General features: G+C 41.4%; 2 protein-coding genes across 2 annotated transcripts in view; one reads left to right on the top strand and one right to left on the bottom strand.

Moving 5' to 3' along the window:
* Positions 1 to 13,540, bottom strand: part of gogo (golden goal) — a 178,529-nt gene that overhangs the window by 152,881 nt on the left and 12,108 nt on the right. The gene's annotated exons all lie outside the window — the stretch shown is intronic.
* FRG1 (FSHD region gene 1) overlaps positions 1 to 13,540 on the top strand; it is a 241,689-nt gene that overhangs the window by 50,220 nt on the left and 177,929 nt on the right. The gene's annotated exons all lie outside the window — the stretch shown is intronic.

Here is a 13,540-nt window from a genome sequence, read left to right on the forward strand (position 1 = left end):
CAACTCAAAGCTACAGTGTGGCTCAAAACAAGGCAACCCTAGGAAAAAGCATCACAACTTCCACGCCGTTGTCGGTCTACTTAGCTCGGTGGCATCAAACCAATTAATGCCATCCCATCAAAGTTTTCGTACCCAAAGCCTTTTCCTTATCACTTGGTTTGGTATGTTCACCTTATTTCTTGGTAGGTAGCTGTTTGCTGGAGCAAACTGGAGCGAAACTGTGATCGAGTTGAGAATTTTCCCACTTTTCCGCAATAATCGAATCACGCCAACCAAATGTAGGTATAGGTACCTAGGTACCTGGGACCTTGAGGAAAATAAAAGGCAACGAAAGAGGATTAAATGCGTGAGGGAAAAAGTTTCTGCGCATTCTATTGATCGGCGACACCATCTGGTTTTTCGATATTTTACCAAGGCTGTCATTATATTTTACGGATGACCGATCCCATCATATAGAAGGAAGCCTTGCTCCGTATGGGGAGGATGTTGATCGACCTGGGTGCTAACAAATTGACACGTGTCAGAATGGTACAAGGGATACGTCTTTATTCGTTGTACTTTTCTTTTTCCCTAACGTGTTGCTTTTGTACTTTAAGGCTCTTTAAGGAAATGAGGAGGTGCTCTTTATGTTATGGAAATATGGCGCTGAGAAACAATACTGACAGACATCGAATGTAAGAACTTGAGTGCATCCGACATGTGATGACAGAATAATTATTGTTCAGGTGCAACAGTGGTGCATGCTACATAAAACGATTATTCTCGATACCTTGGATATCAAACGATGGCTATAGTAATATCCAGTGCTGGCATGGTAAATTTAGACCTGGTTATTCACTGACTGTAGATGGGGATACTACGCGCACAAATCCATGTGCCACTTTCAAGGGCGCCCATAATTGTAATATAGGAATGTATAACCACCGACAAACCGACATGACACTTAATTCTGACTTATGCCCGAAAATCGTAAACGGCCGATTTAAATGTGCAGTGATCCGAAATGTCAAAACCATAGGATTTTTTTATCTAAATAAAAATAATTTGTCCAGAATAGATCAGACACAAACCAATTAATAACTTTTGCATGCGGGTTTATGGCTTAGCTAAATATTTCCTGCGAACACGGAGCCAGATGTCAGTAGTGTGCTTTGGTCAGAATTTTTTATTGTTTTTGCTATGGTCATTTATATCGGTCTGTCGGTGGTATAACTGCATGTGCATTATTGTCCACGCAATTCCGTTCCCTCTAGTTAACACTGAAGTATGGGTGAAACTTTTCTGCAATCAGTAGCCATAAAACTTAAAAATACTAACAAGGAAGACCGCCATTCATAAAGTGTCATTAGTCCGTTTGGCTAGCTATCAATATCTGAGACGAATCGATGATGGCCCCAACGCTTACCCCTACAAAGGTTTGAGCTGAACGATTTATCTTTTAGATAATTAAGTATAACATTTAACCAGATTAGCAAACAAAAACGAACTTGTTACAGTTACAGATTTTTTTTTTCTTTATTTTTGTGATTTTTAGCCGTAGGCTAGTTCATCGCATTTGATAGTAGAAGGTCAGGCTTAAGGCCTGCCTCTAAGGAAACGTTTCAGTCTAACATTAACGTAACGTAAAACTGGCTCTGAGACAACATTAAAAAAAAAAATTTAATGTAAAATGGGAGTTACATCGGGACTGTGGTGAGGAATGGATGCGCGAACAAGGTAGAGCTCCACCGTAAAAGACAGTGCCCCAGTCCGGCAGAGATACCCCGACGGCAGGAAAATAGGAAGGTGGAAGAACACGGACAGCGCAACCAACGACGAGAGTGCTAGATTTGGTTGTACAGGTGGGCGTCCTTCAAGAAAGCAATCAGCGCAACCAGCGTCGAGGGGTCGTTGCCAAGTAGCTCGATGTTCTCTGGGAGTCGGTGTTGTTCGCGTAGCCTCTGAAACTCTGGGCAGACACACAGCACGTGTTCCACCGAGGCAGGGATGCTGCAAATTGGACAAACCTTGTGGAAGGCTGTCCAACCAAAATTGTGGGAAATCCTCGCATGGCCGGTCCGGAGTCTTGAAATGATCCGTTGGTCCTTGTACTTGTGGCTGTCTAGCCAGGGTCGTACGGTTTCTTTGATCTTTCTCAGGAAAGTGGTCCGCGACTGAAACCATTCCTCCTGCCAGACTTCCATGATAATATTCGCGATCCAACGCTTGACGTCTAGGAGTGGTACGTTCCTGGTGAAGCGGGGACCAGATGGACCGGATCCCGCCAGCCTGTCCGCAGCCTCATTTCCAGGAACACTGCAGTGCCCGGGAATCCACGTAAAAACGGTTGAGGGTGGGGCATATCGTGTAATGGCTTGTATCCAGGGGTGGCTCGGGGCTTCGTCTTCCAGCGCCTGGATGACGCTGTGTGAGTCCGTTAGCACAAGGATCGGTTGATCTGCAGGAGTGATGGCTGCATCAAGAATAGCAGCGCCTTCTGCGGAAAAAACGGAACACTCCTCCGGTAGACTTTGACTTGTTGCGGAGTTTGGTCCTGCCACTCCGAGTCCCACTTCAGCCCGTGATCGCGATCCGTCCGTAAAGCGATGAACGTGCCCCGGATAGAAGTTCTGCAACTGAACGCCTCAACGCTACAGAGTTATCTCCGGCTTGGAATCCTCTCTTAATCCGCTTATCTATTTTGATAACGTTAGATCGCCAACTTTTCTCTCCATGCCAGTGGACCCTGGCCACCGAAGGGAGGTCAAGGTTGGCTGCAGTGCGGAGGGCTCTGTTCCCCTCGTTGAGTAGAAAGACCCTATCATTCCCGGATGTCTTAGCAGCGAAGGCAGCGGCTTTCGTAGCAGTAGCTGCAGCAGATCGATAGCGGAAAGGGAGGACTCCGATTTCCGCACAAGCAGCGTCTGCAGGCGTGGAAGGTAGAAGGCCGGATACGATGCGTACGTAGATATTGTATACCGGAGTGAGGATGCGGCTCAGCTTCTCGGTGGCTAAGCAGGTAATTTCAATGCCGTAGAAAAGTCGACTGTCGATAACAGCCCTGGCGACACGAAGGCGGATCTCGCGGTTACTGGAGCGGTGCGGGCGGGAGATTGTCCTGACGATGTTGACGCGGCTACGACAGTTTTCTTTCACCGATCTGAAGTGCTGGTCGAAACTTAGAGTCCGATCCAGAACTACCCCCAGAACACGTACTGTTTTCTTAAGCGGAATTGGATGGTCCTGGATGGTGATCGGTGGTCCCCGAATCAGATGGCCCGAGTGACAGATATGGCACCGTACACTCTTTGGAGCGGAGAGCTGAAAACCAACAGAAAGCGCCAGTTACAGATATAAATTCCATCAACAATTTTCAGTTGCTCAACAGCGGTATAAATGTGAAAAAGCTTAGGCGTTAAACCTCTTTGTTCATCTCTTTGTCCACCTCAAATATTCACGAGCATTCCCAGCGATCAAGTGTTCATAAATAATCAACAAAGCATTCTAATTCACTAGCAACCCCGCATATCTGATGCTATCGTAATTTTCAGCAACGTCAGGAATGCTCACGAGCCCCCGTCATTCAAGCAGAAAACTTACTACTAATTTAAGGCATCTTCCAAATAAGCTTCAATGTTTCATCTGTTTGTTTATCAAATGTTAAATTAAGTCCACTATATCCGTAATACGCGCGCGAGGCTCAAATCTTTGTTTAATAACTACTGCTATTAAATCAAATATTATAATTTCTTCATCACCATCGTGGTGAACTAAATAATTATTAAAAACAATCGCTGTGACAGCTATTCATACAAAATAATCCGTCACAAACTTCGTCAAGATACATTACTTACTTAACTTATCCTGGTCCGACATCCCTCAGGATTGCACCTGCATCACAATGTTACACCAATTCACTCGGTCCGTGGCTGCTTGTCTCCAATTTCTTGACCATCCCACACTTCTAAGATCCTGCTCCACTTGGTCTAACCAGGCCGGATTCGAGGCAAACACCATTTTTGCGGGATTGTTGTCCAGCATTCTTAAAACGTGTCCCGCCCATCGTACCCGTCCAGCTTTCGCAACTTTCTGGATACAGGGTTCGCCATAGAGTTGCGCCAGCTCGTGGTTCATCCTTCGCCTGCATACACCGTTCTCACATACCCCGCCAAAGATGGTCCTAAGCACTCGTCGTTCGAAAACACCCAGTGCTTGCAGGTCCTTCTCGAGCATCGTCTACGTCTCGTGCCCGTAGAGAACTACCGGTCTTATCAGCGTCTTGTACATGATACATTTAGTACGGAGGTGAAGTTTACCCGACCTCAGGGTCTTGTGGAGTCCGTTGTAAGCACGACTAATACGCCGACGAATTTCTCTGCTGCAGTTGTTATCCGACGTCACCAATGATCCGAGGTACACAAATTCATCCAGCACCTCGAACTCATCTCCGTCGATTGTCACACTTCTGTCTCTGCGAGCCCTATCCCGCTAGGTTCCTCCAGCTAACAGATACTTTGTCTTCAACGTATTCACCTTTAATCCAACCTTCTCTGCTTCACGTTTCAGCCTGGTGTACTGCTCCGCCACGACCTGAAACGTTCTATCGACAATGTCCACGTCGTCAGCGAAGCAGATGAACTGACTGGACTTATTAAAGATCGTGCTTCGCATGTTAAAGCCCGCACGTTAAAGCCCGCATGTTTCATAACACCTTCTAGCGCAATGATGAACAGAAGGCAGGAAAGACCATCGCCTTGTCGAAGTCCTTTGCGAGTTTCAAACGAGTCCGATAACGCACCCGATATCTTCACGCAGCACTGTACACCATCCATCGTAGCCCTGATCAGTCTGGTCAGCTTCCCGGGAACTGGAACCGCAACCGAAAAGCTCAAAATAGCTTTCACATCGTTCAAAATGAATAGTAAGGACTACATCCATATCTAATCTAATCTAACCTAACACCAAAACAGCCAGCTCTTGAAAGCATCCGGGAAAATGATGGATATACCTCCATCATTTTTCTTGTCTATTTGATATATGTTTCACATCGAAGATGCGTCACACATATCAAAACGGCTAGGCCTACTGTGCAGCATTTAAGGGGCAAGATTTAAAACGAAGATTTAAACACGATGCTTCAGAATCCAATAAATGGACGAAACGTGGACATCTCGTACCGTACGTTCCGATTTTGGTAATTATATGATTGGTTGATCGTTGGAAGCATCAAAGCTAGAAAGGTTAAGTGATGCTCCATTTTCTTCTGACGGTTGGGACATGAGCACTAACTCTTGTCCAAGCCTTTTATGGCTTATGACTATAGCGCCATTACTCGCTTTCCGAAAAGAGAAGAGGGAAAGGAATAGGAGAAGGGAAAAGGGAAAAGGCTTATGTAAACTCTATGAACGTAAGCAATATTTTTGATTTGAAATATAGGGGAAATGCAGGTAATGTCGGCCTAAGTGTCCCTAATTTGGGCCCATACATAACTTCAGCAAACGACTAAATTTTCAATAGCAAACAAAAAATATCCATTAGTAACGTCCCAATAACGCATTCATCTAGATAAAATTGATAAATAGCAGATTTTTAGCGATGGGCCCAATCTTAGATCCATACATTAGAGACACTTCCCCTACAATATAGAAATGCATAACGGCGGTGGCCACTACCCGAGTCTTGTCCCTATTATCAAGTCATAAAAAGTAACAAGGACTAAAATGTGATCCTTTGATTACTGGAAAATCTTGATTCCGTAGTTTGAAGTTGTCACAACTAGGGTTCGGTCGTAGATCTTATACCAGCAACGCACCACAAAAAGGTGATCCCCCAACGTTATTGGTTTGAAAAGATAAAAATTTACAAAATGGAACGAACTCACCAAGTTTAGCCAATTGAACCAAAAGGTAGCTTGACATGTGTTGATGTAAAAGTTCGAATTGTAGACGAAGCTTGACGAACATAAACATAAACTAGTCCGGTTTATGTAGGTATTTGAGCGAAATGTCTTCCCTCGATTTGAGATAAAAAATGTTCCGATGTATGTAGTCGATTTTTGATGAGGCTCGTATATGTTGCTCTCAGAGCAGCTAAATTTACATTAATTTGTCTAAGTGTATGTGCATTAGCAAGGCTTTTCATGGCCAATTATCAGGTTCAGCGCTGCGACTCATTGCTGAGACGAATGATGGAACTAATGATGGGACGAATGATGGGACGAATGATGGGACGAATGATGGGACGCCTCATGGAGGTTCTGCTTGTCTTCAGAACAGCTTCTCAGCGGAAAATAACAGGGAGGTAGAACTACATACAATGAGATGCAGCTCTCGCAGGACTTCTTCTGTCTTAATGAACTCGCTGACAATCTAGAAATCGTCTCCTGGGCCTGGTTGTGACCAGATCAGCAACCGATTATAGATAAAAAAAAACAAACGTCACAAACATGGATTCACGGAAACAAAGTACAAACTGACAAAAAACGATAAAAAAGAACGATCTCACCAAGTCTGCAACAAGCCACTGTGCCACTTTTCAGCATAGCAATCCCAATTGTAGATGATCCACTTCTTGACAGGAACCAACATATACCATTCCGGTTCATCTGTCTGAAATTCCCCGAGTAATGTTCTCCTTTGATAGGTTCAGCGATCCGCCACACCTCCATCATAATATCGGGAAGTCACGAGTTCGTTTGAGGTTCCACCTAGGTTTCAAAGCCACTTGTAAAAATACACGCTGTCCGGGGCTCAGAAGCAGCCATTGCAGTACAGTCCTTATGAAGACGAACCACTAAAGAAATGTGGAACCAGCCAATGGCTGGTATGTATCACTGCTCAGACTTCATGGTTCAGATTCACACTGTACAAACTTCAGATCTCTATTTGCTTGACTTCTAGTTGTCTTGATATCCTCAACAAAAAAATCACTCGAGCAGCACAAATAAACGTGACGTTCGTTCACAAGCACAGCCTGCTATCGAAAATTCCAAAAAAACCAAACAGTGGATCAAGGACCAGAAACTAGATCTGTTGGACGGCCAGCTCAATCTCTGGACTTGAATCCTGTTAAAACTCTTTTAATTGGGGAATCCTCGTGCGCAGGATTTATGCTGAGGGTAAGCAGTATGCTACTGTAGATGAGCTAAAACTAGCTATTTCAAAGACTTGGGAAAATATCGAGGAATTTGTTCTGCAAAACTTGGTTAACAGTATACCAAACCACATTTTTCAGGTTATTAACAGAAATGGACAAGTTACTGACTATTAATCATTTCAATTTATTGATTTAACTGACTTTACTTGTTTAGGGCCCATAAAATTAGATTTTGTCTTATAGCAAATGGACAGCTTAAATAAGTAAAATGTGGTGAATGTGTAGTCCCTCTAACCCCCACTGGCCGGCAATTTTATTGGAAGAACTCTCTTTACAATGTCGGGAGTTGGAAGGTGATAGCTCTATTGCAGATCCAGCAACAAATTCGTCAATCGAACCGGGTTCAAACTCACCCACGGTGACGAATCTCTCAATAGAACTACACGCCGAAAGTGTGGCATCCAAACTCGGTGAACCGGGCTCCCGGGAGGGAATGAAAATCGATTTTTAAGGTTAGATTCAAGGTTAACCGAGTCACTCAAGGCAAAACACAGGCAAAACACGATATATCACTAAATGACTAGGGGCATTCCACTCTAAACTTCATACCTAATATCAATAAAATGTTTGTCAATCCCGCGTAAGTATTCTTAGGTATTTTTAAGTATTTTAAACCATGACTATAAATTTCCATCGAAGTAACACTTATTTTTTGATAACAGGTTGCTAGTGTATGTGTTTGTTGTTGACTTGTTGTTTTCGGTCGTCTTGTATTTATACAAATAGCCCAACAAACAATTTTAGCTGCAGATTAGCTTATACAGCCAAAATTTGCCTTATGCAGCTAATGTTTGCATGTATAAGCTAAGCTGCAGCTAAAATTGTTTGTTGGGAGGAGTGTTAAGTATTTTCATTATGAGTATAAATTAGTATTATTTCGAGTATTATTTATGTTATATTTTTCAGCGATTCAGCTTGTAAAAATGCTTCAAGGGCTGGTTACAAATAATGATGTTTTCAGTACAAGTTTAACGGTATTTACCGATCGACTGAACTCAAAGTGTGTATTGGCTCACATATACCCTCTCGGTGCACAAAGATCCTGCGATGATGAGTATTGGTATATTCAGAGCAAAATTTGCGATGGTATGAGAGAGATAACTAGTACTTTTTTCTCTTTCTATCCCTTCGTACCTTCGCAAAATCTCGCCTTGCGCGTGAAACATCGCTCAGGGCGGAATTCACCTTATTTCTAAACATGTTAATTACCTAGCAGTGAATCATCTGACTACGATTTTTGTTTTGAAGCCGTGAAAACGTGTTGCAGGCCTGAGCAAATGCAGGAAGAAAAGTTTGTCGATCTACCGGGTGTTGAATGGGAATGATCGTGATTCGTTTCTGACCGGAAGCTTTTGGCTCTTTTGACTCTCCTTTTGTATAAACTATACTGTATTGATTATTTTGAAAAATTAAGCAATTATTATATCACATTGAACACAACGTTTTACTTGCTTAAATTATATGTAGGAAAATAAAGAAAACTAAACCCGTTCATTTAAATAATTCTGACTATGTTGCTTATACTGTATCCAGTGGCCTTTATGTATTATCTACTGTAATAAGCATGTTCTGCGCTTAGAAGGTGGGAAGCTACGAGATCTGTCCATATTCTCGTTTAAAATACTGTCCGGACCTGAACGAGAATATGGGTGATAGTATGGTCACATGGTTTCGTACATCCAATTATGTTCTCATCAGGAATTGTCATAGTCACACAGCCAAGAACCGAGCGGAAAAAGAACAACACAAAATTCACTATTAGATTGGTTATACATGATGGAACTCGAACGAGTAACAACAAAAGGTTTCAATGCCTATCAGAATTAATTCTTTCTGGTACATGGTGAACATATTACACCATAAATGGTCCAGGACACCTATAGCTGTTCACACTTCTAATCAATTAATTAATTAATTTATCTTTATTAGGGAGGCTGGGCCTTGGGCTGGTTCGCCTCCAAAAACTTCTAATCAAATTTAAGCTAATTGTTTAACAAATTAACCAATATCCACACAAATCGCCTGACATTGGATAAACAAGCAAATCGAATTGACATAGCAACCAGGCAAATAAACTAACGCTAGATATTTCTTAAGTATTTTTAAATATTTTTGGGTGTCTTAAATATCACTAAGATTTTTATATGTATATTAGAAAAAATACAAAGTTTAGAGTGGGATGCCCCTAGCTAAATGATAACTTTATGAACACTTGAAACGAAATTTCAGCACACAAGTCAACAAATTTAAAGTAAAAAATGTTTAATTCACTGACGAAAAATACGTAGCAAAAGAAAAACACGGCAGCTTTCAAGCGTGGCCTACTGCGATCCTCCAGCTTAAATAAGTAAAAAAGGTTCTCCAAAAATTAATGTATGATATATTTTAAGTGAATTGGTTTCAAATAAAGCATATTTTAAGCACTCAATAACGCACGGAAATCGAATATTGTTCAGCACCTTATGCCCTACTGTTACACATTCAATTCATAGTGGACTCTAAGGGGATGCCTAATGAAATTTCTAATAAAGTTTTGTTACGTTTTGCTGTTTTCATTACCATTTTTGGTTGCAGCTTCGACAAAGATGTTTGGTATAGTATTCTCAATCTAAGTCCGAGCTTTGGTGAAATTTAAGCAATATTTGGATTTTTGGTAAGCAAATGAATGCGTTCAGTTTTCCATACATTTTCCCATATAAAATTTAAAATTCCCCCGCAAATCGAGACTATAATCTAATTCGATCAAATTTAGCACAGTTGGGGACCTAAATACGCATTGAAAGAGCAGTGTAAATACTTGGAAAATTGTTCATGAAAACAGCAAAACTTAACAAAACATTGACGTACTTTATTTGAAAATTCATCAGGTATCCCCTTGAATTGTATACGTAACAGTAGGGTATTAGCTGCTGAACAAAATAAAGATGAGATTAGCTGCTCATACCTGCTAACCTGCAAGACACACCCCCTTAAAGTTAGTGTAAAAAGATGCGGATGTAAATCCTAAAAACGAAAATATAGCGATTTGTTTCCTTCGGCAAAATGTGCAATTTATATGCACTTACAACTTTGTATAACAGCGGCGACGATGGTGTAGTTCTAAGTGTGATTACCTCTCACCCCAGCAGGTCTGGGTTCAATCCCAGTTGGCGCCGCCGGGATTTTCAGAGGCATAAAATCTCTGATCACGCCTTCCTTCGAAAGGGAAGTAAAGCCGTTGGTACTTGGTCCATGAGTTGATGGGTCGATAGGTAGGGTCCAGGTATGGGAGCTGCCTTCCTGGCGTCAGTAGCATTGGTGCACGGAAAACAAGATCGACGGAAAACAAATCAAGGAAAAACAAAAATATTTGAGACCTGAAATATTTTCGCCAACGAGAGTCGAACCCAGACCCTCACCATAAGCCTGTCATCGTTCACAAATTAGAATCGGGAAGCGAACATTACGCCATTTATTTAAGCGTGCATAAGAATCACAAACAAATACCGGCAGACATGGTAACTTGAAACGTGACTGTTATTTGCTGCAAATATAAGATGTAATGCAAAATCCATAGAGATCCTATATTTTTCCAGATATTCAAGGATTATCCCTGGAAATCATAGAATTTTCCTGAAGTTCTCGGAATTTTTCCGTGAATTAGCGGCGCCGGTGGTGTAGTGGTAAGCGTGATTACCTCTCACCCCAGCAGGCCTGGGTTCAATCCCAGTCGGCGCCGCCGGGATGTTCTGAGGCATAACATCTCTGATCACGCCTTCCTTCGGAAGGGAAGTAAAGCCGTTGGTCCCCGGTTCATGAGTTGATGGGTCGATAGGTAGGTAGGGTCCAGGTGTGGGAGCTGCCTCTCTGGCGTCGGTAGCATTGGTGCTCAGCACGGAAAACAAGATCGACGGAAAACAAATCAAAGGAAAAAAAAAAAAAAAAAAAAAAATTTTTCCGTGAATGGTTCTGGACTTCTTCGAGATTCTCTTGACTTCCGTGAAGTTCACTGTACTTTTCTGACGTCCTCATAACCAAGCTTGCAAATGCTCATTACAGCTAAAATGCCGTTTTTCGGATTTATGAAGCTATGAGATGTTTTAATGATGATTCTTATTTACAAGATGCAGGAAGAGCAGGTAAAGTGTGTGTATGACACATAGAACCTGTCAATTAAGCTTTCAGAGGGTCACAATAGCGATTAGCTGTAACGATGAGCAACGCGATGAGCGAGCAATCAGCGATCATAAAATCGCTAATTGTGACCTTCTGAAAGCAAAATCGACAGGTTTTGTACGTCATACACAAGCTTTACCACCTCTTCTTGCTTCTTACAATTATAAATTATCAGCATAGTATCCCATAGTTTCATAATTACGAAAACTAGCATTTTAGCTGTAATGAGCAATTGCAAGCCTGCTCATAACTTCTAAAAGTTTCCATAATTTTCCTGAAGCAAATGGAACTGCTTTGAAGTTTTCGAATCTACCCGGCTGCTCATGGAACTTCTCTTAAAATATTTAGACTTTCCTGAACTTCTCTAGACTTTTCAATATAATCACCTAAATTTGAGTTTAGTTTACTCATAAGTCACATAAAGTGCAGGAATTCAGCGATGAGTAAATTTGCCTCATGTTTGTCCAGGTTAGTCCAGGAAAAAAACTCGAATATGAGAAAAGTAAAGATTGGATTCACACAGTCTATTGGTACTACTTCTAGACTGAGTAAAACTTTAGTCAATTTTCCTCATTTTCCGGCAGATTTCTAAGGTTTTCCACAGGAAAACATGAAAAAAAAATTAATCGCTGAGTTCCTGCACTTTCTGCGATTGTGAGTAAACTAAACTAATGACTAATGATCAAATTTCCCTTGTTCTAAGGTACCATGCGTCTCCATAATGCTAACTGTTGTGATGTAGTGATTTGAAAGAGAATCTCGGTTGAAATGGATCACTTTGTGGTATTTGTTGATTGTTAAGAGTTATTTGCTTCTACTACAAACTCCAGTTTATTAAAATTGGTTATGCCTGATCTATTACCACATGCGATATTCTTTTTTTGCATCATGTTTAGCTGCTCAACAGGACCATTCTTCCGTGCACGAAAAACATGTGTCATGGACATCAACTGTAAGTGTGGATTTCTTACAACAAATATGTTTCTTACAACAAATGTAATGACAGTACTTACAACAAATTGTAGCGCAAAATTTTTTCCAGAATGAATATTTTCGTAAAAATCTTTCATCTCACCAGCTACAGTGCATTAAGGAAACAAACTTTATTCGAAAATTAAGCTAACATTAAAATTAATAAATTATACATATTAAAAACTTTCCAATTACCACATTGTCATGTAGTGGAACATTACCAATTCTGTGTACTTGTTATACTAATCTGTAATGGAATCTTACATTTCTCGGTACGGTGTGGGCTGGAAACTTTTATTATTATTCATCACGACACATTCGTGATCATTAACTAGTGGCAATTACGGTCACCAGTACCTTTCTATGTAAAGTAGCGCCTCTGTTACTGATATGTCACAGAGCTGTCGGCCAATCACTTAAATGCCAGTCGTACTGTCTCGAAATTGATAAGCAGCTCGTAAGCATATACATAGTAAACTGGCTTGGCAGAGATTGCGGCAATAAATCCGGTTTAGTGTCACCGCTGCTCAATTTAATCGGGTCAATCGCAGCTGCTACTGTTGTTATAGAAGAAACCATGCACAGCGCTCTGAGAGTTGCCGGGATGGGCCCACAATGCGGCAGTGGTTATCTTCGATCAGCAGGCTCCTATTCTCATGACCTTCTCTGATGTGTCTAGCAGACTGAAGTTTTCAAATGCTAATTTTGCTAATTCGTATTAGTCGGGCTCAGTAACCGAATTAATGCTAAAACGTAAAACAAAACGTCATCACTATCCATTGCATTCACGCATTCAGTTGCGATGAAGCGGATAATGCGGTATTGAACCCTATAGCATGAAATAATGGTTGATTTTGGTTTTTGCTGACCAATGAGGTTACAAGCCAAATGCAGTGAACCGTGGTTGACCGAGCAAAATTACGTTTTCAAACCGATCCCATCTAACCCGTGCATCTATAAATTGGTTATTCACACATCAATTATGGAAATTGAATTTACTGATCCCAAAATCTGAATCGTAAATCTAGCATCTACCTGCTCCGCTGACCGAAAATGGAAACTAAATACACATATCCTGTGGGTCGTTATTTACCGTTCACACTTCTGGGTGTTGGTTTTGCCGATAATGACACAATCTGATAAAAAATTAAGTCCACAATTTCAACCATTCCCAATTGATGAGTGAGCATCGAGGGTTTATCATCAGGAACACACGGGGGTCAATCCGTTCAAGCGGTCGATGTGAGCTAGAATAACAACAACGGGTTGCTATGTTGAT

This window comes from Ochlerotatus camptorhynchus, unplaced genomic scaffold (assembly GCF_037179485.1).
Source record: "Ochlerotatus camptorhynchus isolate MF236.1 unplaced genomic scaffold, CSIRO-AGI_Acam_v1.1 ptg000055l, whole genome shotgun sequence".
In the NCBI taxonomy this organism is placed as follows: domain Eukaryota; kingdom Metazoa; phylum Arthropoda; class Insecta; order Diptera; family Culicidae; genus Ochlerotatus; species Ochlerotatus camptorhynchus.